General features: G+C 40.3%; 1 pseudogene; it reads left to right on the plus strand.

Moving 5' to 3' along the window:
- Window positions 1–1,225: 1,225 nt before the first annotated feature.
- On the plus strand, window positions 1,226–2,500 carry LOC113920809 (annotated as a pseudogene).
- Window positions 2,501–25,955: the final 23,455 nt, after the last annotated feature.

The raw sequence follows: 25,955 nt of genomic DNA on the forward strand, positions 1-25,955 counted from the left end.
CCTGTTCAGCTTTGCTCCCAATGTCTCCTTCTTCTAGGTCCTGACTGCGGGGCAGCTACCACGTGGGGTACGTCCTTTCTTGTGACAGGGAAGAGCAAGAAGGTGAGATGCAATTGTTTTTCAAGCTCAGGCTTGGACATGGTCTATATAATGGGGACTTCCCCTCGATTTGTCAAAGCAGGTGCTGTGGACATGACCATCTACCTTACTGCATTAGCATGAGCCCCACCAGGAAATTTCTCTAGGCATTAAGAATGATTACTTAACTGAATATGAGTTGTAAATAATTGATTTTCCCCCATACAATAATTTCCAAGGGAATCCTTCCATTTTCTATTAATGTGTGGATTAGATGAGGAGCTGAATAATGATGCTGACTTATTCAAGGATACCTTCAGCACTGCTCAGAAAGAACCATGCACATTCACAGGCTGGTCACACGTGTGTTCATAGGCCATACAACCAATGCATAACATTAAAGGAATTGTTCTTGCAAAGTGCAGGCCTAGACAATCTCATATGCAGGAAAGGAAGGGAAAGTTTTTGCAGAGAGTGGTGGAGAAAAGGTCAGAATTCAGAAGGTCTGCTTCTGGGCCACAAATCCTATGTTCACTGGGAGATGCTGGGGGTGCTTGAGGGAGAATCTGTGTGGTGAAACAGTCTACATTAGGGGTTGACAAACTTTTGTAAAGGGCCAGAGAGTAAACACTTTAGGATTTTTGGGCTATGTTATCTCTGTTACAGGTAGTGCCTGTTGGGGAATGTCATGGGAAACACATGATTGCTGATTGATCTGAGAGCTGGAGCAGGGCTCTCAGAGGCTTCTCACCCTCCTCCTCTGTCCTTGGAATGTGGGTTGTAGTTGCCTTTCCTGCTCCCCGAGTCTGCTCCAAGGACACAGCCTTAAGGTAATGATGTGATATTGAGAACACCTGTATGGTATACTGGTCTGAATCCAGTTAAATCTCTTTGTTAACTTTTAAGATTTGTTGAATGGGGGCAGGGATCCATTAATTTTGCTGCCACCCAAGAAAAACCTTGTATGTAAGTTCCCTTTGCTTATTGAAACTGCCACCTACCGAGTTCAATTGGTAGTGGGAGTGGAGAGCAGACCCCAGGAGCCCTGAACCACCCTGCCGCTGCCGCGGCCGCGGGCCTAGTTACCATCACACCCCGGGAGGAGCCGCAGCTGCTGCCGCTGGCCCCAGTCACCATCACTGCAACCATGAGCAGCAAGGTTGAGACCCAGCGGCCGCCCACCGCCCAGCCCTCAGCGCTGCTGCCACTACCCATAGCAGCATAGGGAATGGCACAGGGAGCTGTGGCCCGGGCAGCCTTACATCCACAGCACCTGCTGGCGGGGACAAGAACATCATCACAAGGAAGGTTTTGGGAACAGTAAAATGGTTCATTGTAAGAAACGGATATGGTTTCATCAACAGGAATGACATCAAGGAAGATGTCATTTGGTATGGTAAGAAAGGTGGTATTTGTACACCAGACTGTCATAAATAATAACCCCAGGAAGTACCTTCACAATGTAGGAGATGGAGACACTGGAGTTTGATGTTTTTGAAGGAGAAAAGGGTGTGGAGGCAGCAAATGTGACAGGCCCTGGTGGAGTTCCAATGCAAGGCAGTAAACATGCAGCAGACCATAACCATTATAGACGCTATCCATGTCGCAGGGGTCCTCCACGTATTTCCCAGCAGAATTACCAGATTAGTGGGAGTGGGCAAAAGAACGAGGGGTCGGAAAGTGCTCCTGAGGCTAGGCCCTACAGCACTGGCCCTACCGCAGGCGACGGTTCCCACCTTACTACATGAGGAGACCCTCTGGGCAGCGACCACAGTATTCCAACCCTCCTGTGCAGGGAGAAGTGATGGAAGGTGCTGACAACCAGGGTGCAGGAGAACAAGGTAGACCAGTGAGACAGAATATGTATATGGTTATAGACCATGATTCCGCAGGGGTCCTCCTCGCCAAAGACAGCCTAGAGAGGATGGCAACAAGGAAGACAAGGAAAATCAAGCAGATGAGACCCAAGGTCAGCAGCCACCTCAACTTCGGTACCGCCGCAACTTCAATTACCGACACAGACGCCCAGAAAACCCTAAACCACAAGATGGCAAAGAGAGGAAAGCAGCCTATCCACCAGCTGAGAATTCGTCAGCTCCGGAGGCTGAGCAGGGCGGGGCTGAGCAAATGCCGGCTTACCATCTCTACCATCATCTGGTTTAGTCCTCCAACATGAAGAAATGAAGATGAAATTCCAGCAATAAGAAATGAAACAAAAGATTGGAGCTGAAGACCTTAAGTGCTTGCTTTTTGCCCACTGACCAGATAAATAGAACTATCTGCATTATCTATGCATCATGGGTTTTTTATTATTGTTACCTAAAGACATTTCTTTTTGGTAATGACAAATGTGGTTTTTTTTTTTTTTAAAGCCTGGTTTTTCCTCAATACATTTTTAAAGGTTTTTAAATTGTTTCATATCTGGTCAAGTTGAGATTTTTAAGAACCTCACTTTTAATGTGTGATAAAAATTTACTTGATTTTTTTAAAAAAGTCAACAAATGGCAAGCACCCATTAATAAAAGTCTTAAACAAACAAATAAATAAAAAAACCCTGCCACCTACCAACCTGGAGTAGACTGCCTCTTTCTTTGGTCTCTCCCTGCCCTCTGAGTAAAGGAATCAGTTTCAGATTACACCAGGAGGCTCCTGAGAGTGTTTCAAACCAAAAGTGTCATACTTGATTTTGTAGTTGTAGCCCAAAGGCAGCCATAAATGATTCATAAATGAGTGGCTATGACTGTGTTTCAGTAAAACTTTATTTATAAAACAAGTGGTGGACTGGATTTAGTTTGCTGACCTTTGTTCTAGGTGTATGAGGGAGGTGACAGCATGCGGGAGGGGCTTGGAGGGGTAGAACTTAGATGAGGATACCAGCTTGGAGACTAGAGATGGTCTAGGGGCAGGATGGTGATAAGGGCTTAGTACACATGGAGGGCTGGAGCCATACCTGAAATCAGTGGATGCCTTGGGACCTGTAGGTACTGCCCTGCCCTTCAGGAAGTTTTGTCACTGGGTGGCATGAGGGAAAGACCAGGTGAAGTCCCAGCTCTGCCATGGCCTAACTACATGCAACACCCTGTCCCAGGAATGTTTTGCTGATGGCCTGGCCCCAGGGCTAGTATCTCTGACCTTCTGGGATAAGCTGGTGAATTCCCTGGACCTGGCTTCCTGGCTCCTGGCATCCTCCCCTCAACCTGTCTGCAGAAAGCTTGCCTAGAACAGAGCTCTCTGGGTGAAGGCTCTTGAAATCCAGGCCACCCTGATGACTCTCTTCTGGGTGCCAGCCCTACCCCCACCCCTACCCACCCCAGGATAGTCAGAGCCTGGGAGCAGGGGTGGGGGTGGGGGCAGGGAGCTGGCATTTAGGCCAAATCCCGAGGTGAGGCCACCTAAGAGCATGGGGCCAGAGTAGATCAGAGGCCCAGTAGGCAGCTTCTCAGGTGGCCAGAGAGGCAAAGCCCTGTGAAGCCTGGATAGCTTTGTAGGAAGGGGGAGGCACAGCACTGATGCATCTTCCTGTAGGGCTAGTCCAGGGTGGCTGCCCCCCAATCTGCCCCACCCCATGGAGCTTAGCACATCTTAGGGGTCACCTGGTGACAGCTACTCCCAGCTCTGTTGACCCCTCCAGACCTTCACAGAGACCCATCCCTGTGGAGGGCTGGGTGACATCCTGATAACTTGAAATTTTCAAGGAAGTGACCTAAAGATGCCAGACTACAGCCACATGAAATAAGTGGAGATAGACTCTGCATTGGAATGTGGGCTTTCTAGCGGCTGCCCTCCTGTCACTGCATGAAAGACCACCCCTCTCCTCACTGCTGTGAGATCCTTGCTTCCAAGCATGCATGGGTCCATTTAGTTTCACAGTTTCACAGCAGATCAGTCTACAGAAACTTGGCAAGCCACAGGAGAATGGCAGGATATATTCAACATGCTAAATGGGAAAAAATATGCAACCAAGAATACTTTATCCAGCACGACTGTCATTCAGAATAGAAGGAGAGATTAAGAGTTCCTCAGACAAACAAAAACTAAAGGAGTTCATGCCCACTAAACCAGACCTGCAAGAAATTTTAAGGGGGACTTTTTGAATGGGGAAAAAAAAGACCCCAAAGCAACAAAGACTAGAAAGGACTAGAAAACATCACCAGAAACAACAACCCTACAGGTAACACAAGGGCACTAAATTTATACTTTCCCATAACTCTGAATGTAAATGGACTAAATGCTCCAATTTAGTCCATTTAGGGTATCAGAATGGATAAAAAATAAATAAACCAACAATATCTATCTAAATGCTGCCTATAAGAGACTCATTTTAGACCTAAAGACACCTGAAGATTGAAAGTGAGGGGATGAAGAATCATCTGTCATGTGAATGGATGTGAAAAGAAAGCCAGAGTAGCCATACTTATATCAGACAAACTATAAAGACTATATCAACACATGAAGAAGAGCATTATATCATAATTAAGGGGTCTATCCTCCAAGAAGATCTAATAATTGTAAATATTTATGCCCCCAACCTGGAAGCACCCAAATATATAAATTAATTAATAACAAACAAAGAAACTCATTGATTATAATACAAAAATCATAGGGGACTTTAACATCCCTACCAACAGCAATGGACAGATCATCTAGGCAGAAAATCAACAAGGAAACAATGACTTTGAATGACACACTAGACTGGATGGATTTAACAGATATATTCAGAACATTTCATTCTAAAGCAGCAGAATACACATTCTTTTCTAGTGCGCACAGAACATTCTCCAGAATAGATCACATACTGGGTCACAAATCAGCCCAAAATAAGTACAACAATATAGAAATCATACCATGTATATTTTTCAGACCACAATGTATGAAACTTGAATTCAACTACAAGAAAAAATTTGGAAAGACCACAAATACCTGGAGGTTAAAGAATATCCTACTAAAGAAGGAATAGGTTAACCAGGAAATTAAAGACAAAATTAAAAAGTACATGGAAACAATGAAAATGAAAACATGACAGTCCAAAACCTTTGCCATGCAGCAAAGGCAGTCCTAAGAGGAAAGTATATTGCAATACAGGCCTACCTCAAGAAGCAAGAAAAGTCTCAACTACACAACTTAACCTTACACCTAAAGGAACTAGAAAAGGCAAAGGAAATAAAGCCTAAAGCCAGCAGAAGAAGGGAAATAAGAAGTAGGAAAGTAGAAATAGATGATATAGAAACAAACAAACAAAAAATAGTAGAACAGATCAATGAAACTAAGAGCTGGTTCTTTGAAAGAATTAATAAAACTGATAAACCCCTAACCAGATGTATCAAAAAGAAAAGAGAAAGGACCCAAATAAATTAAATCATGAATGAAAGAAGAAAGATCACAATCAATACAACAGAAGTACAAACAGTTAAAAGAGAATATTATGAAAAAATTATCTGCTAACAAGCTAGGCAATCTGGAAGAAAAGGACAAATTACTAGAAACATACAAACTATCAAAACTGAAACAGGAAGAAATAGAAAATTTGAACAGACCCATAACCAGTAAAGAAATTGAATCAGTAATCAAAAATCTCCCAACAAACAAAAGTCCAGGGCCAGATGGCTTCCCAGGGGAATTCTACCAGATATTTAAAGAAGAGTTAATACCTATTCTTCTCAAAATGTTCCAAAAACTAGAAATGGAAGGAAAACTTCCAAACTTCTTCTACAAGACCAACATTACCTTGATTCCAAAACCAGACAAAGACCGCACTCAAAAGAAGAATTACGGCCAATATCCCTGATGAACATGGATGCAACAATTCTAAACAATATACTAGCAAATTGAATACAATAGTACATTGAAAGAATCATTCTCCATGATCAAGTGGGATTTATTCCTGGGCTGCAGGGTTGGTTCAATATTTGCAAATTAATCAACATGATACACCACATTAATTAAAGAAGTGATAAGAATCATATGATCCTCTCTATAGAGGCAGAAAAGACATTTGACAAAATACAGCATCCATTCTTGATGAAAACTCTCAACAAAGTAGGGATAGATGAAACATACCCCAACATCATAAAGGCCATATGTGAAAGACCCACAGTTAATGTCATCCTCAATGTGGAAAAACTGAGAGCATTTTCCTTATGGTCAGGAACAAGACAAAGATGTCCACTCACACCATTACTATATAACAGTACTAGAAGTCTTAGCCTCAACAATCAGATAACAAAAAGAAATAAAAGGCATCCAAATCAGCAAGGAAGAAGTTAAACTTTTGCTCTTTGCAGAAGACATGATACTGTATGTTGAAAACTCGAAAGACTCCACCAAAAAATTACTAGAACTAATACATGAATTCAGCAAAGTGGCAGGATATAAAATCAACATACAGAAATCTGTTGCATTTCTATATACCAATAATGAGGCAGCATAAAAAGAAAGCAAGGAATGGATCCCATTTGCAATTGCACCCTAAACCATAAGATACTTGGAAATAAACCTAACCAGAGAGGTAAAAGATCTGTACTCTGAAAACTATAGAATACTTATGAAAGAAATTGAAGAGGGCACAAAGAAATGGAAAAGCATTCCATGCTCATTGATTAAAAGAACAAACATTGTTAAAATGTCTATACTACCCAAAGCAATCTACACAATGCAATCCCTATCAAAATACCACCAGCATTTTTCACAGAACTAGAAGAAACCATTCTAAAATTTGTATAGAACCACAAAAGACCCCAAACAGCCAAAGCAATCCTGGAAAATAAAAACAAAACTAGAGGCATCACAATTCCAGATTTCAATGTATATTACAAAGCTGTAGTCATTGAGACACTATGGTACTGGCACAAAAACAGACACATAGATCAATGCAATAGAGTAGAGAACCCTGAAATGGACCCTCCACTCTATGGTCAATTAATCTTTGAAAAGCAGGAAAGAATATCCAATGGAAAACGACAGTTTCTTCAATGAACATTGTTGGGAAAATTGGACAGGAACATGCAGAAAATTGAAACTGGACCACTGTATTACACCATACACAAAAATAAATTCAAAATGAGTGGAAAACATAAATATGAGACAGGAATCCATCAAAATCCTAGAGGAAAACACAGGCAGCAACCTCTTTGACTTTGGCCATAGCAACTTCTTTTAGAGAGATCACTGGAGACAAGGGAAACAAAAGCAAAAATGAACTATTGGACTTCATCAAGATACAAAGCTTCTGCACAGAGAAGGTAATAATAAACAAAATTAAAGGCAGCTTATGGAATGGGAGAAGGTATTTGCAAATTATATATTTGATAAAGGGTTAGTATCCAAAATCTATAAATAATTTATCAACCTCAACACTGAAAAAACAAATAATCCAGTTAAGAAATAGGCAGAAGGCGCCTGGGTGGCTCAGTTGGTTAAGCGACTGCCTTCGGCTCAGGTCATGATCCTGGAGTTCTGGGATCGAGTCCCACATCGGGTTCCCTGCTCAGCAGGGAGTCTGCTTCTCCCTTTGACCCTCCCCCCTCTCATGTGCTCTCTCTCTCAAATAAATAAATAAAATCTTTTTTTTTTAAAAAGAAATAGGCAGAAGACATGAATAGACATTTTTTTTTTCCCAAAGAAGGCATCCAGATGGCTAACAGACACATGGAAAGATGTTCAACATCACTCATCATGAGGGAATACAAATCAAAACTACAATAAGATACCACCTCACACCTGTCAGACTGGCTAAAATTAACAACATAAGAAACAACAAGTTTGGTGAGGATGTGGAGAAAGGGGAGCTTTCTTACACTGTTGGTGGGAATAAAAACTGGTACAGCCACTCTGCAGCAGAACAGTTTGGAGATTCCTTAAAACATTAAAAATAGAAGTACTCTACAATCCAACAATTGCACTACTAGGTATTTACCCAAAGAATATAAGAATACAGATTTGAAGAGGTACATGCACCCCAATGTTTATATCAGCATTGCCAACAATAGCCAAACTACAGAGAGAGCCCAAATGTCCATTGACTGATGAATGGCTAAGATGTGGTTGTGTGTGTGTGTGTGTGTGTGTGTGTGCACGCACGTGTGCACACGTGCACACACACACACAGAGGAATATTACTCAGCCATAAAAAGAATGATGTGGATGGAGCTTGAGCCTCAGTCAGAGAAAGAGAAATACCATATTATTTCATTCATATGTGGAATTTAAGAAAGAAATCAGATGAACATATGGGAGGGTGGAAAGAGAGAGAGAGAGAGAAACCACAAAGAGACTATTTTTTTTAAAGATTTTATTTATTTATTTGACAGAGAGAGACACAGCAAGAGAGGGAACACAAGCGGGGAGAGTGGGCGAAGGAGAAGCAGGCTTCCCGCTGAGCAGGGAGCCCAATGCAGGGCTCGATCCCAGGACCCTGAGATCATGACCTGAGCCAAAGGCAGACACAACGACTGAGCCACCCAGGTGCCCCAAGATTCTTTTTTTTTAAATCTTTTTTTAAAAATTATGTTCATTTAGCCAACATATAGTACATCATTAGTTTTTGATGTCGTGTTCAACAATTTATTAGTTACCTAAAACATCCAGTGCTCATCACAACACATGCCCTCCTTAATACCCATCACCCAGTTACCCCATCCTCCCGTCCCCCTCATTTCTGCAATCCTCAGTTTGTTTCCTGGAGTCCAGAGTCTCTCATGGTTTGCCTCCCTCTCTGATTTCTTCCCCTTTAGTTTTACTTCCCTGCCCCTGTGGTCCTCTGTGCTATTCCTTATGTTCCACATATGAGTGAAACCATATGATAATTGTCCTTCTCTGCTTGACTTATTTCACTTAGCATAATCCCCTCCTGTTCCATCCATGTTGATGCAAATGGTGGGTATTCATCCTTTCTGATGGCTGGGTAATATTCCATACCACAAGAGACTCTTTTTTTTTTAATCAAATCATACTACTTATAAAACTTTTTATTTATTTATTTATTTATTTATTTATTTATTTATTTATTTATTATTATTTTTATGTTAAGTTAGCCACCATACAGTACATCATTAATTTTTGATGTTGTTCAATGATTCAAGACTCTTAATGATGGAGAACAAACTGAAGGTTGATGGAGGGCGGTGGGTGGGGGATGGGCTAGATGGGTGATGGGTATTAAAGAAGACACTTGTGATGAGCACTGGGGGTTTTATGTAAGTGATAAATCACTGAATTTTACTCCTGAAACCAATATTGCACTGTATTTTAACTAACTAAAATTTAAGTGAAAAAAAATGGACTTGCTCTATTACCACTGCCCTCAGGCAGTGGATGCCTGAGAAAGTATCAAATAAGCACTAGATAAATACAATAAAAGTGGTTACACAAACCCCACATGTGCCCAGACTCCCCTTGCTGACCTCCACCTAGCTCTGCTGAACTCTGCTGCCAAGGGGGTGAAGCTGGTCTTGGCCGGTGAACTTCATGATGAATACTTCTCACAATGAATTGATTCTCCTGATTTAATATTATTAATAATAATAAACCACAACTTTCCTTGGTATGAAAAATGCTCCAAGATATACATCCCCACTGGCCAAGAGCAAGTAATAAATTGTAACTGTCTGTGCTCATGGAAATAAGACGTTTTCAGGACAGGGACAGTCATTTAAAAGGAAGAATTCATTCAAGAAACATAGGATTTGTTCTGGCTTTTCCATGGGACTTTATATCCCTGAACATACACTTTCCCCATTGTTTTTCCTTGGAGAAGGTTTATTTCCTCTGTCTTTTATCTTATTGTTCTAAAGTTACTGATTTACTTGGATTTTGAAAATTAAGTATATGGAAATCTCATGTGTGGCATCATGGGTTATTTTTGTAAGTAGAAGAAACGTCTTGAGTTCATTCATTAATTTATCCCCTCCTTCATTTCCATGCACAATTACTATAGCTCCATAGCCTATCCTCACTCATCCTTGTACCTTCCTGCCCGGCCTCCTTCACTAAGCTCATGGTCCTCTGGGGTTGCTGTGTGCAGGCAGCCTAGAGCACGTGAATTAGCTTGAGTGTGGCAGAGGTTTGTAGTGTGACCATGAGGGCTGGTCTGTTACATCCATCAGCAAAGTACAGTTTGGCCCATGCCCTGGGAAAGGGAAGAGGGCAGTGAGGAATGGAGGTACAAGGCTCCTCTCCATGGCTTCTCCTCTCACAGTTCATACCTCTCTCCACAATTCTAGCCCTCATTTGGACAAAGGTAGGAATTGGGCAGGAAGGTGAGTGAGAGGCCCCAAAATGTGGCTGGTGCCAGCTGAGGAAGCATGTATTTTAACTTTGCCCTCAACCAGCAAGGTTCTTCCAAGGCCTCCCATGGACCACGCTGGGCAAGGGCTGCAGGGATGTTCCCTTGAACAGCAACCTTTGTTGTGTTTCTTCCAGGGGCTAATAGCAAAATTCATTAAGGGCCACATGCCACAGCAGGTGCCACTGGGCATGTTTTATAAATGAGGAAACCAGGGGCTAGAGCAGAGGAAACTGGCTTGAAGTCACAAAATGGCATGTGGCAGGGCTGGGATCCAGATTGGGCTGGTCTTAGTCATAGACAATGTTTTTTTCCAGGTGACCATGCCACAAAACATATACAAGGTATGTGCCCTGCCCTCATGATTTCTGACAGGAGTGGGAATTTCAGTTTGTAGCCAGGGCTTTCACTCTCAAGTCATGTGGCCTTGACCATTTTGTGGCTCTGGGATGAGCAGCTGCTGTAGGTCAGAACTGGACCTATAGGTAGGGGTTTCCAGGTGAGCAGGGGACTGTGGAAGAAGTATGAACCAGGGCACCTGCTACATGACAGCCCAATTCTATGGAAACTGCTCCTGCCCCTTGTACTCACAGTGAGGGCACATTGGGCAGCTACAGTATTCCCAGGTGAGAGTTGCTTCAACTCAGGGTTCCAGGGAGAGGCAAGGTGGTTGTCTGAGGATAATTGAAACCAAGAGATGGAAGAGGACTATACACAGTTTACTATAGAATCAAATTTACATACATATATATAAATATAACATTACATATACACAAAATTGTATTAATATAAATACAACTCTCTGTATATGTAAATACTTATATAGATATTATATATATGTAAGTTGATTCTGTAGTAAACTGTATATAGTATATATATATGCAAGTTGTTATATGTGTATATATCATATACAATGCATAAGCACACACACATTTATATACATATACACACAGGTAATACATCACACATGCACACATTTTTATAGCTAAAACATGCACACACATATATGTATATATGTATATACACACACATACACATCTATATCATAACACACACACACACACACACACAGAGTATCCTTCTGATGCAGGATGGAAGCAAGCTGTCCATTAAAAACCTCTCCACCATGTGGCGGTGTTCTCTGACCATAATCACCGTGTGCCCCTCTTCTTTAGCCAGCATAGTTCAGGGCCTCACTGGTTCACCTCCTTATTCCTGCCTTGCACCTGTGGATGATGTTCCAAATGTTTAGCAGCATGTTTAGGATGGTGAAACACCAACTCATCAGAAAGACCATAGAATGGAGTTAGAATATCATGGATATAATCTGTCCCAGGGTAGGGAGAGGGTGAAGTCAGTTGACCCTTTCTCCAAGGAGTGCAGTATTTGGTTCATGCTGCAGCTGAGCTCCTCAGGGAAGAGTGTTTGTTGATACTTCCACCATGGTGTCTAAACGTTAAGAGCAGCCATACTTTCCAGTGATAGCAAACATCTCCTGTGGTGTGTCAGATGTCCACTCAAAACCAGCAGTTTGAAGCAAGTTTATAATGGAAGGATTATTCACAAAATGTAACCAGGGCATCTATGAAAGAATTAAGCTATATCCTGAGACTAGTAACTGTGGGAAACCATTGCCACTTCAGGCCCAAAAGGATGAAGAGAGGAGGAATATTCAGAATCCAGAAGGAGCTTGTGTGAGGAGGGCTTCCAGAGCCCTTGAGAGGGAAATGCAGCCCACCCACAGAGACCAGGAGGACTATTGCTCTCTTCCTACTCCTAGGTTCCTTCCATCACCTCCTCTGGGCTGAACCCAACAAGGAGCCAGAGTTGGTCTCACCAGCTGCAGTTTTATGGGGTTCAGTAGGCTTGATGGCTTCATGTAGGGAGATGGTTTGGTTGTCAATGCCTGTTGGGATCTGGTCCAGGGTTGGGAGTGGGTTACAGAGAAGTTGTTTCTAACTTTGGACAATAATTTGACTGACAGGGAACATTGGGGTACTTGACAGGAGGTGTGTTGGGTCACCCCCTTGACATTCTTTGTCCTGACATAGGCTGTCATGGGCTTCTGTAGCTGCAGGTGAGATGTCATGCCACATTGACTATGAGCAAGGGCAGCCTGCATATTGGACAAAGGCCACTGGTTGAGCATGCCTACCCACCAAATGGGGCCTTCTGTGGGAGTCCTGGTTTAAGGCTCACAGGGGACAGATGGAAGGATTATAAGATCGAAATCAGCATAGACACACATCTCCATGTAATCTCACACTGAACTTGTGTGGGAGGTTCCCTTGGGTTAGCTCTTTTTCCTGTCTGCTCTGCACATCTTCTCCCTACACCTGCTTCCACTGAAGACCCTTCTACTTCCCACTCACCCACACCTGCTCTAAACCCCATGATGTTTAGGTTCCTACTGTTCCCTGAATGAGTCATACTTGCTTACTTCTCCATGCCTGTGCTCATGCTTCTCCCTTTTTTCTGTAATACCCTTCCTCTTTGTCCACTGTTGTTCTTTAGGACACATTTCCACATCACCTCCTCCTTGAGGTTGTCCTTGCCTGATGTTGTACCCTTCTCAGATGGTTCTAGGGAGCTGTATGATTATTTCCATTAATTATGAACATATATGGTTTTTATAGTAAAAGGCTTCTGCAGAAACTAAGTGCAGGAGCCAATTTGGTCGCTCAAACCAATTTCCTCAAGAGCCCCTCTTATGATCTTAATGATGCTTGTTTTGATCTCAACTAGACCTTCAAGGCAGAGTCACTGTCTTCAGGATTAAAATCCTCAGTCAGAACATGGGGTGTGAGTCAGCCCTCCAGTTTTCAGGTCAGGATGCTGGAACCAACCAAATTTTGGGATAATTAAACTGTTCTTTCTAATAACTTGGTGAATCAGTCTCTTATGATTGGTTTTATAGTGCTAAGTGACTTAAAAGATCATATCTGAAAAAATAACTTAGAAAATCCGGTTGAATATTACTTGTTTTCTTTTTTGAAGACAAGGGATTTAACCATTTTCCACATAGGTTGAAATTATTCTTTGACTATTTAATATTCTAGCAAATTGGGTTTTCCATCTTTAGTTTCTGCCATTCTATCCTGCACACTGATACCATATTCACCTTTCAGGTCTTTTAAAATTAAAAACATGTTTTCTATTATAAAGGTGATATATATTTATTATAGAAACCCCTAAGATATAGAAAATTGGGAGCAATTGATTTTTTTAAAAAGTCACCTATAACATTCACATCCAGAAACAATCTCTATTAAAGGCTCTGGTTAGTTTACACCAGAAATAGTTAAATGTTTAGTTTGTTGGTTTGTTTAGGATAGATATCACCAAATCCTCATACTTTCTTTCATATCACTTGCTGCCCAAAAGTCCTCCCTATATTGGCATATTGAGATCTCAGTTTGTTTTTCAGAGTCCATCATCTCTCATGGTTCATCTCCCCCTCCGACTTACCCCCCTTCATTCTTCCCCTCCTGCTATCTTCTTCTTTTTTTTTCCTTAACATATATTGCATTATTTGTTTCAGAGGTACAGATCTATGATTCCACAGTCTTGCACAATTCACAGCGCTCACCATAGCACATACCCTCCCCAATGTCTATCACCCAGCCACCCCATCCTTCCCACCCCACCCCCACTCCAGCAACCCTCAGTTTGTTTCCTGAGATTAAGAATTCCTCATATCAGTGAGGTCATATGATACATGTCTTTCTCTGATTGACTTATTTCACTCAGCATATCAGCCTCCAGTTCCATCCATGTCGTTGCTAATGGCAAGATCTCATTCCTTTTGATGGATGCATAATATTCCATTGTGTGTGTATATATATATATATATATATATATATATATATATATATATATATACCACTTCTTCTTTATCCATTCATCTGTTGATGGACATCTTGGCTCTTTCCATAGTTTGGCTATTGTGGACATTGTTGCTATAAACATTGGGCTGCACGTTCCCCTTCAGATCCCTACATTTGTATCTTTGGGGTAAATACCCAGTAGTGCAATTGCTGGATCGTATGGTAGCTCTATTTTCAACTTTTTGAGGAACCTCCATACTGTTTTCCAGAGTGGCTGCACCAGCTTGCATTCCCACCAACAGTGTAGGAGGGTTCCCCTTTCTCCACATCCCCGCCAACATCTGTCGTTTCCTGACTTGTTCATTTTAGCCATTCCGACTAGTGTGAGGTGGTATCTCATTGAGGTTTTGATTTGGATTTCTCTGATGCCTAGCGATGTTGAGCACTTTTTCATTACACTACAACTTCTTTATCCATTCATCAGTCAATGGACATTTGGGCTCTTTCCATAATTTGGCTATTGCTGATAATGCTGTTATAAACATTGGAGTGCATGTATCTCTTGAATCATTGTTTTTGTATCCTTTGGGTAAAGTGTGCAATTGCTGGGTTGTAAGGTAGTTCTATTTTTAACGTTTTGAAGAATTGTTGTACTGTTTTCCAGAGTAGTTGTACCAGTTTGCATTCCCAACAGTGTAAGAGGGTTCCCCTCTCTCTGCATCCTTGCTAACATCTGTTGTTTCCTATGTTGTTAATTTTAGCCATTCTGGCAGGTGTGAGTTGATTTTCTTTCTGTTGTTTTATTTTCCTAACAAAGGTAACTTTCTTTGAGGCCAAGGCTGTGCCCTTACATTTCTGTGAATTACCTCACATGGAGTTGCATAGTGCCAGAGCCTGGAGGATGCTATATCAAAATTCAGTGTTTAAATGGAGTATTGATGTCACTCTCAAACCACTTTTGCAGGCTGTGGTTAAAAGATCTGTGTGCATAGAAGGAAACTATCTGAACATAATAAAATATAGTAAATTTCCACAGCTAACATTATACTCAATGATGGAAAACTAAAATATTTTCCTGTAAAAACAGGAATAAGAGAAAGATGCCTATTCTTTTATTTATGTTAGTCACCATACAATACATCATTAGTTTTTGATGTAGTAATCAACACTTCATTGTTTTCTTATAACACCCAGTGCTCCATGCTATGTGCCCTCCTTAATACCCATCACCAGGTTAACCTCTTACAATTACTATTTAACAGAGTATTGGAAGTCCTAGCCTGAGCAATTAGACAATAAAAATAAATAAAGTCATTCAAATTGGGAAGGAATGTTATCTCTATTTGCAGATGACATGATCTTATAGATAGAAAATCCTAAAGATTACACACACACAAAAGAAACAGACTCTTAACTATAGAGAAAAAACCGAGGTTTACCAGAGGGGAGGTGAGTGGGAGATGGGTGAAATAAGTGATGGGTATTAAGGAGTCCACATGTGATGAGCACTGGATGTTGTATGTGAGAGTTAAATCACTGTATTTTTTAAATTTTTATTGTTATGTTAATCACCATACATTACATCATTAGTTTTTGATGTAGTGTTCCATGATTCATTGTTTGTGCATAACACCCAGTGCTCCACGCAGAATGTGCCCTCTTTAATACCTATCACCAGGCTAACCCATCCCCCACCCCCCTCAGTTTGTTTTTCAGAGCCCATCGTCTCTCATGGTTTGTCTCCCCCTCCGACTTACTCCCCTTCATTCTTCCCCTTCTGCTATCTTCTTTTTTTTTCTTAACATATGTTGCATTATTTGTTTCAGAAGTACAGATCTGTGATTCAACAGTCTTGCACAATTCACAGTGCTCACCATAGAACATACTCACCTCAATGTCTATCACCCAGCCACCCCATCCCTCCCATCCCCCACCACTCCAGCAACACTCAGTTTGTTTCCTGAGATTAAGAATTCCTCATATCAGTGAGGTCATATAATACATGTCTTTCTCTGATTGACTTATTTCACTCAGCATAACACCTTCCAGTTCCATCCACGTCATTGCAAATGGCAAGATCTCATTCCTTTTGATGGCTATATAAAATTCCATTGTGTATATATACCACATCTTCTTTATCCATTCATCTGTCGATGGACATCTTGCTCTTTCCACAGTTTGGCTATTGTGGACACTGCTGCTATAAACATTGGGGTGCACGTACCCCTTCAGATCCCTACATTTGTATCTTTGTGGTAAATACCCAGTAGTGCAATTGCTGGATCGTATGGTAGCTCTATTTTCAACTGTTTGAGGAACCTCCATACTGTTTTCCAGAGTGGTTGCACCAGCTTGCATTCCCACCGACAGTGTAGGAGGGTGCCCCTTTCTCCGCATCCCCTCCAACATCTGTCGTTTCCTGACTTGTTAATTTTAGCCATTCTGACTGGTGTGAGGTGGTATCTCATTGAGGTTTTGATTTGGATTTCTCTGATGCCGAGCGATGTTGAGCACTTTTTCGTGTGTCTGTTGGCCATCTGAATGTCTTCTTTGGAAAAATGTCTGTTCATGTCTTCTGCCCATTTCTTAATTGGATCATTTGTCCTCTGGGTGTTGAGTTTGATAAGTTCTATATAGATTTTGGATACTAGCCCTTTATCTGATATGTCATTTGCAAATATATTCTCCCATTCTGTCAGTTGTCTTTTGGTTTTGTGGACTGTTTATTTTGCTGTGCAAAAGCTTTTTATCTTGATGAAATCCCAGTAGATCATTTTTGTCCTTGCTTCCCGTGCCTTTGGCGATGTTTCTAGGAAGAAGTTGCTGCAGCTGAGGTCGAAGAGGTTGCTACCTGTGTTCTCCTTTAGGATTTGGATGGACTCCTGTCTCACGTTTAGGTCTTTCAACCATTTTGCGTCTATTTTTGTGTGTGGTGTAAGGAAATGGTCCAGTTTCATTCTTCTGCATGTGGCTGTCCAATTTTCCCAGCACCATTTGTTGAAGAGACTGTCTTTTCTCCATTGGACATTATTTTCTGCTTTGTCAAAGATGAGTTGACCATAGAGTTGAGGGTCCATTTCTGGGCTCTCGATTCTGTTCCATTGATCTATGTGTCTGTTTTTGTGCCAGTACCATACTGTCATGATGATGACAGCTTTGTAATAGAGCTGGAAGTCCGGAATTGTGATGCCGCCAGCTTTGCTTTTCTTTTTCAATATTCCTCTGGCTATTCAGGGTCTCTTCTGGTTCTGTACAAATTTTAGGATTATTTGTTCCATTTCTTTGAAAAAAGTAGATGGTATTTTGATAGCGATTGCATTGAATGTGTAGATTGCTCTAGGTAGCATCAACATCTTCACAATTTTGGTTCTTCCAATCCGTGAACATGGAATGTTTTTCCATTTCTTTGTGTCTTCATCAATTTCTTTCATGAGTATTTTATAGCTTTCTGGGTACAGATCCTTTGCCTCTTTGGTTAAATTTATTCCTAGGTATCTTATGGTTTTGCATGCAATTGTAAATGGGATCGACTCCTTGATTTGTCTCTCTTCTGTTTTGTTGTTGGTGTATAAGAATGCCACTGATTTCTGTGCATTGATTTTATATCCTGCTACTTTACTGAATTCCTATATGAGTTCTAGCAGTTTTGGGGTGGAGTCTTTTGGGTTTTCCACATACAGTATCATATTATCTGCAAAGAGTGAGAGTTTGACTTCCTCTTTGCCGATTCGGATGCCTTTGATTTCTTTTTGTTGTCTGATTGCTGTGGCTAGGACTTCTAATACTATGTTGAATAGCAATGGTGATAGTGGACATCCCTGCCACGTTCCTGACCTTAGGAGAAAAGCTCTTAGCTTTTCCCATTGAGAATGATATTCGCTGTAGGTTTTTCATAGATGGCTCTTATGATATTGAGGCATGTATCCTCTATCCTTATACTCTGAAGAGTTTTGATCAAGAAAGGATGCTGTGTTTTGTCAAATGCTTTTTCTGCATCTATTGAGAGGATCCTATGATTCTTCTTTGTTTTTTTAATGTATTGTATCACGTTGATTGGTTTGTGGATGTTGAACCAACCTTGCAGCCCAGGGATAAATCCCACTTGGTCATGGTGAATAATCCTTTAAATGGACTGTTGGATACTACTGGCTAGTATTTTAGTGAGAATTTTTGCATCCATGTACATCAGGGATATTGGTCTGTCATTCTCCTTTTTGATGGGGTCTTTGGTTTTGGGATCAAGGTAATGGTGGCCTCATAAAATGAATTTGGAAGTTTTCCTTCCATTTCTATTTTTTGGAAGAGTTTCAGGAGAATATGTATTAATTCTTCTTTAAATGTTTGGTAAAGTTCCCCTGGGAAGTCTTCTGGCCTTGGGATTTGTTTGTTGGGAGATTTTTGATGACTGCTTCAATATCCTTAGTGGTTATAGGTCTGTTCAGGTTTTCTATTTCTTCCTGGTTCAATTTTGGTAGTTGATACATCTCTAGGAATGCACCCATTTCTTCCAGGTTATCTAATTTCCTGGCATGGATTTGTTCATAATATGTTCTTATAATTGTTTGTATTTCTTTGGTGTTGGTTGTGATCTCTCCTCTTTCATTCATGATTTTATTTATTTGGGTCATTTCTCTTTTCTTTTTGATAAGTCTGACCAGGGGGTGTATCAATCTTGTTAATTCTTTCACAGAACCAGCTCCTAGTTTCGTTGTTCTGTTCTACTGTTCTTTTGGTTTCTATTTCATTGATTTCTGCTCTGATCTTTATTATTTCTCTTCTCCTGCTGGGTTTAGGCTTTATTTGCTGTTCTTTCTCCAGCTCCTTTAGATGTAGGATTAGTTTGTGTATTTGAGACCTTTCCTGTTTCTTGAAAAAGGCTTGTATTGCTGTATACTTTCCTCTTAGGGCTGCCTCTGCTGCATCCCAAAGATTTTGAAGAGTTGTGTTTTCATTTTCATTGGTTTCCATGAATTTTTAAAGTTCTTTAATTTCCTGGTTGACTCATTCATTCTTTAGTAGGATGCTCTTTAGCCTCCATGTATTTGAGTTCTTTTCAACTTTCCTCTTGTGATTGAGTTCTAGTTTCAAAGCATTGTGGTCTGAAAATATGCAGGGAATAATCCCAATCTTTTGGTACTGGTTGAGACCTGTTTTGTGACTAGGATGTGATCTATTCTGGAGAATGTTCTATGGGTACTAGAGAAGAATGTGTATTCTTTTGCTTTGGGATGGAATGTTCTGAATATGTCTGTGAAGTCCATTTGTTCCAGTGTGTCATTTAAAGTCTTTATTTCCTTGTTGATCTGTTTCTTAGATGATCTGTCCATTTCAGTGAGGGGGGTGTTAAAGTCCCCCACTATTATTGTTGTTAATGTGTTTCTTTGCTTTAGTTACTAATTGGCTTATATAAATTGGCTGCTCCCATGTTAGGAGCATAGATATTTACAATTGTTAGACTTTCTTGTTAGATAGACCCTTTAAGGAGGATATAGTGTCCTTCCTCATCTCTTATTACAGTCTTTCTTTTTAAATCTAATTTGTCTGATATAAGGATTGCCACCCCAGCTTTCTTTTGGTGTCCATTAGCATGGTAGATGGTTTTCCACCCCCTCACTTTCAATCTGGAGGTATCTTTGGGTCTAAAATGAGTCTCTTGCAGACAGCATATCATTGGGCCTTGTTTTCTTTATCCAATCTTATAGCCTGTGTCTTTTGATTGGGGCATTTAGCCCATTTGCATTCAGGGTAACTATTGAAAGATATGAATTTAGTACCATTGTATTGCCTGTAAAGTGACTGTTATTGTATAACGTCTGTGTTCCTTTCTGGTCTATGTTGCTTTTAGGCTCTCTCTTTGCTTAGAGGACCCCTTTCAATATTTCTTGTAGGGCTGGTTTCGTGTTTGCAAATTCCTTTAGTTATTGTTTGTCCTGGGAGCTTTTTATCTCTCCTTCTGTTTTCAGTGACAGCTTAGCTTGGTATAGTATTCTTGGCTGCATATTTTTTCTTATTTAGTGCTCTGAATATATCATGCCAGTCCTTTCTGGCCTGCCAGGTGTGTGAATAGGTCTGTTGCCAATTTAATGTTTCTACCATTGTAGGTTAGAGATCTCTTATACTGACCTGCATTCAGAATTTTCTCTTTTCTCTGAGGCTTGTAAGTTTTACTATTAGATGTCAGGGTGTTGACCTATTTTTATTGTATTTGAGGGGTGTTCTCTGTGCCTCCTGGAATTTGATGCCTGTTTCCTCCCCCAAATTATGGAAGTTCTCTGCTATAATTTGCTCCAATATACCTTCTGCCCCTCTCTCTCTTTCTTCTTCTTCTGGGATCCCAATTATTCTAATATTGTTTCATCTTATGAAATCACTTATCTCTCAAATTCTGCCCTCGTGATCCAGTAGTTGTTTATCTCTCTTTTTTCTTAGCTCCTGTATTTTCCATCATTTGGTCTTCTATATCACTATTTCTCTCTTGTGCCTCATTTATCCTAGCAGTTAGAGCCTCCATTTTTTATTGCATCTCATTAATAGCCTTCTTGATTTTGACTTGTTTAGATTTTAGTTCTTTTATTTCTCCAGGAAAGGTTTCTCTAATATCTTCCATGCTTTTTTCAAGCCCAGCTATACCTTTAAAATCATTATTCTGAGCTCTAGTTCCAACATCTTACTAATGTCCATATTGATTAGGTCCTTGGTAGTCAGTACTGCCTCTTAATCTTTTTTTTGGAGGTGATTTTTTTCTGTCTTGTCATTTTGTCAAGGGGAGGATATATGAATGAGAGAACAAAATGCTAATAGGGTAACAACAACCCCAGAAAAACATACACTAAGGAAATCAGAAGAGACCTGAAGCCAGGGGAAAAGAGGGAAAAAAAGAGGAAAGAAAAAAAAAGAAAAAGATAAAAAAAGAATATGATCAAATATGATCAGGCTGGTGCATAGATCAGTGCCACACACTAGATTTGGGGCGTATTTTGGTCTGTTAGAAGAAAGTGCCTCCCAAAAATTTAAAGTAAGAAAAACTTATATATGTACAAAAATAAGGGTTGATATGATGAAGGGATGGAATATGAGTGTAAAAATGAAAATTTTAAAAGATTTTATAAAAGGAATTGACAAGAAGTTGGTTGAATAAAGAAAGAAGAGGAAAAAAAATAGGAGAGAATATGATCAGGCAGGAGACTAGAACAAAGCCATACACTAGAGATTTAGGGTATATTTTGGTCTGTTAGAAGAAACTGTATCTCAAAATTTTAAAGAGAGAACTATATACATATACATATACATATATATATATATATATATATATATATATATATATATATATATATATATATGCCAAAAATTAGTTTAACTACTATGAAGGGATAGAATATGACTTTAAAAATGAAAAATAAAAAAAGATTTTTAAAAAAGGGATTGATAAAATGTTGGTTGAAAAAGGGAAAAAGAAAAATTCAAAAAAAAAAAAGAAAAAGAAAAAAAGAAAATTTTAAGAATTAACTTTGAAAAACTAAAGAATCAGGGGGAAAACAGCCCTAAATTCTATGTGCTGTATTCCCCTAGTGCTGGCGTCCTGCCGTTCTCATTGGTTGGTAACCTTGGTCTTGGCTGACTGTTCTTGCTGATCTTTTGGGGAAGGGGCCTGTTGCAATGGTTCTCAAATGTCTTTGCTGGAGGTGGAATTGCCCCACCCTTGCCAGGAGCCAGGCTAAATAATCTGCCCGGGTTTGCTCTCGGGAGCTTTTGTTCCCTGCAAGTTTTCTGTACAGCTTTGGAGGATGAGAGTTAAAATGGTGGCCTCCCAATCTCCACCCTGGAGGAGCCGAGAACTCAGTGCCCCACTCCTCAGTGATCCGCCAGAGAAAAGCAATCACTCTCAACTCCCCAGTCTCCAGCCGCACTTCATGCTCACCCAGCCTGTGACTGAGTGTTTCTATCTCTGGCACACGACCCCGTTTGGAGTCTCTAAACCCAGTGGATTCCTGTGGTGTGCTCCCATGCCACTTTTCCCAGGGGAGGAAGGGGAGTCTCCCTGGATCTGCTTCTTGTTGGGCTCCTGCTGGAAGAGCTGTGGCCTGATTGTGCCATGGATCATGGTTTATAGCAATCCTGAGCTGAGAGCCCACTCCTCAGTGCTGTCTTTGTAGCTGTCTTCCCAGCTCTGATACCTGGGTTTTCTGCCACATTCAGGCACCCCCAGTCTTTCTGTGACCCCATGGGTCCTGAGACCACAGTGTCCCAGTGAGGGTTCCACCCCTGCTTAGCCCTAGAATGACGTCCTTCAGTGGAGCAGACTTCTAGAAGTTCTAATTTTGTGCTCCACTGCTCTATCACTTGCCAGTAGCAGTTGACAGAGGCTCCTTCCCCCCACGGTTTATCTTCCTGATTATCATCTTGGATTCACTTCTCCACCAGTCCTACCTTCCAGAAAGTGGTTGCTTTTCTGTTCAGAGAGTTGCTGCTATTCTTTTCTTCGATCTCCTGTTGAGTTCATAGGTGTTCAGAATTGTTTGATCCCTATGTAGCTGAATTCCTGGGACCAGACAAAATTTAGAACTCCTACTCCTCCACCATCTTGCTCCTCCCCCCCAAAAAAAGTATTTTTAAAGAATGTATATTGCTACTTTATTTAAAATTATGTTTAGATTCGATGTCCATGTTACACAACCATTATAAAGTGCAACATTTACTTCATATTGTTGTTTTATGATGTTGTTTGTAATGGAAGCATAATTGTACTGCATGTTAGGTGATGTAAGGCATTCCTTGCCCACCACCCCATAAACTTCTCATTGGTCTCTAAATGGCCCCAGTGCTTCTCTCAAGTAATGGCTTAGTTGGTGGCTCACTGCCCAGAAGGGACAATACAACACTGCTTATTTGCTTACTACTTACTGAGTATGCACTATGTGCCAGGGACTACAGGAGTAACCTGACAAATATTAGATCCCAGTTGTCATTATCCCTAATTTAGAAATAATGGAAATGAGATTCAGAATGTTAAAGTTCCCATGCCAGCATGACAGGAGCAGGAGATGGGGTCTATCTATCATGACCTATGAGGCCTCCATTATATTGTACTACCCCCCCAAAATGGCAGATACCACAAAGCACTCACAGCCTACACAACTTAAGTTTACAATGTCTTATACTATTCTCTTATTTCCTTTTTGTTTCTTTGTCTTAACTCCCTAGTTGTAGATTATTTTTTCCCAAAATGAAAGTATTGTTTTTGCTTTTATGGTTATACATATTTCTCCTTGAGAGTGCGGGTGATGCCTTCTTCAATATAACTGTGAATAGGAGGAATCAGAGCCCACTGTACATTATAAACATTGGCCAACACATTGCTAAGTAAAATTTTGTTGCATCAACACAAAATACCAATGGTAATGATCAAGGGATAGAAAGGGGGAGAGAGAGGTGCCTGGGTGGCTCAGTCGGTTAAGCATCTGTCTTTGGCTCAGCTCATGATCTCAGGGTCCTGGGACTGAGCCCCACATTGGGCTCCCTGATCAGCAGGGAGTCTGTGTCTCCCTCTCCCTCTCCCACTCCTTGCTCATGCTCTCTCTCCCACTCTCCCTGTCTGTCTGAAATAAATAGATAAAACCTTGAAAGAAAGGAAGAAAGAAAAAGAAAGAGAAGAAAGAAAGAAGAAAGAAAGAAGAAAGAAAGAAAGAAAGAAAGAAAGAAAGAAAGAAAGAAAGAAAGAAAGAAAGAAAGAAAGAAAGAAAGAAAGAAAGAAAGAAAGAAAGAAAGAAAGAAAAAAGATGGAGAGAAACAACCATGAACTAAGTTTCTCAAGGCTTCCTTAATGAGTAGAGCTTGCTATTTGCCCATGTAGTCAGCTTCCCTCAGAAGCTGGAGACTTGTGTTCTGGCAACTAGGAATCACCACCCAATACCTGGCATCCACTAGAAATATTCTGTGATTCTTTGAGCGTGTGTGGGTCCCACCAGGGAAGAGTAAGGAGTGAAGAATAAAACAATAACTTAAATTAACCAAAGTGATTCCTTTAATTAAGACATAAATGTTATGGTCTGCCATTTTAATCTGTAATTCTTACCTCTGTGGGAATTCTAATTTCAAGTAACTTTAATTAAGAAAAGAAATCAATAGATACCAAATGGGAACTTTTACAAGGAAGTATTGATTACTAAATCCTTAGAAATACATCTAGTTCAGCAACATTTTATGAAATTTTAATTTCCCACAAATCACACAAACTGTATTTGCAAAAGACTAAACAAAGTGGAGGAAAAGAGGAAACTCATGCATGCCATCACCCCACATCTCCCAGGCTTCATCACTCTTTAATTAACGCTGTGCCCCTCAGCAGGTACTAAGCTTAGCAGTCTACACATTGGGTTTATATTACTTTCCTCTCCCTATAGATGAGGAAACTGAGGCCAAAAGAGGTTAAGTCACTTTTGCACAGTCACACAGCTTGTAAAGGGCATGGTAGTATTTGAGCTCAGAACTGCCTGGCTCCAAAACCATCCCAGTCTTCCTCTTCTAAGCAACCTAAGAAATGAAAGTCCTTTCCACAGAGCAGCTGTCTTTCAATTAAGATTTAATACAAAGAGATGGCCAGGAAAAATGCTATTCTTTTTTTTTTTAAGACTTATTTACTTATTTGACAGAGACAGAGAGAGCATAAGCAGGGGGAGCAGCAGGCAGAGGGAGAGGGAGAAGCAGGCTTTCTCCCAAGTGGGGAGCCTGATCAGGACTAGATCCTAGGACCCAGAGATCATGACCTGAGCTGAAGTCAGATGCTTAAGCAACTGAGCCAGCCAGGCACCCCAAAAATTCTATTCTTCACACACAGATCATATTTTGTTTCTCTATTTAATTTTTAATTGAAGTAAAATACACATAAATTTACCTTCTTACCCATTTTAAGTTTAGTAGTGTTCATTATATTTACATTACTGTGCAACTAGTCTTCAGAACTTTTTTATCTTGCAAAACTGAAACTCATACCCATTAAACAGCAATTTTATTTCCCTCTTACCTCAGGCCCTAACAACCACATCATTCTACTTTCTGTTTCTATGATTCTGACTTTTCAGGTACCTCATATAAATGGAATTATACAGTATTTATCTTTTTGTGACTAATTTATTTCACTTAGCATAATATAAGCAATGTTCATCTATTCATAGCATGTTTCAGAATTTCTTTCTTTTCTTAACACTGAATAATATTTCATTGCGTGTATATACTACATTTTGTCTATCCAGCCATCCTTCCATGGACTTTTGGGTTGCTTCTACATTTTGGCCATTGTAAAAAATGTTGCTATTCATATGGGTGTGCAAATATGTCTTTGAGACTTGGCTTACAATCCTTTGTGGGATATACCCAGGATGGACTTACTGGATAATATATTAATTGTTTTTGAGGAAACACCATCATATTTTCTGTGGTGGCTGCACCATGTCACATTCCCATCAACAGTGCACAAGGATCCAATTTTACATCCTCACCAGCACTTGTTTTTTTGTTTGTTTGTTTGGTTGGTTGGTTGTGGGTTTTTTTTTTTTTTATAGCAGCTATCATAATGGGTGTGAAATGATATCCCATTTTGGATTTGATTTGCATTCTTAGTGAATAGTGATATTGAGAATCTTCTCATAAACTTTTTGTCCACTTGTATATTTTCCTTAGAGAATTATTTATTCAAGCCTTTTGCCACCATACACAAAAAACAACTTAAAACAGATTAAAGACTTAAACCTAAGACTTGAAATAATAAAACTCCT

The sequence above is a fragment of the Zalophus californianus genome, chromosome 3 (genome assembly GCF_009762305.2).
Source record: "Zalophus californianus isolate mZalCal1 chromosome 3, mZalCal1.pri.v2, whole genome shotgun sequence".
In the NCBI taxonomy this organism is placed as follows: domain Eukaryota; kingdom Metazoa; phylum Chordata; class Mammalia; order Carnivora; family Otariidae; genus Zalophus; species Zalophus californianus.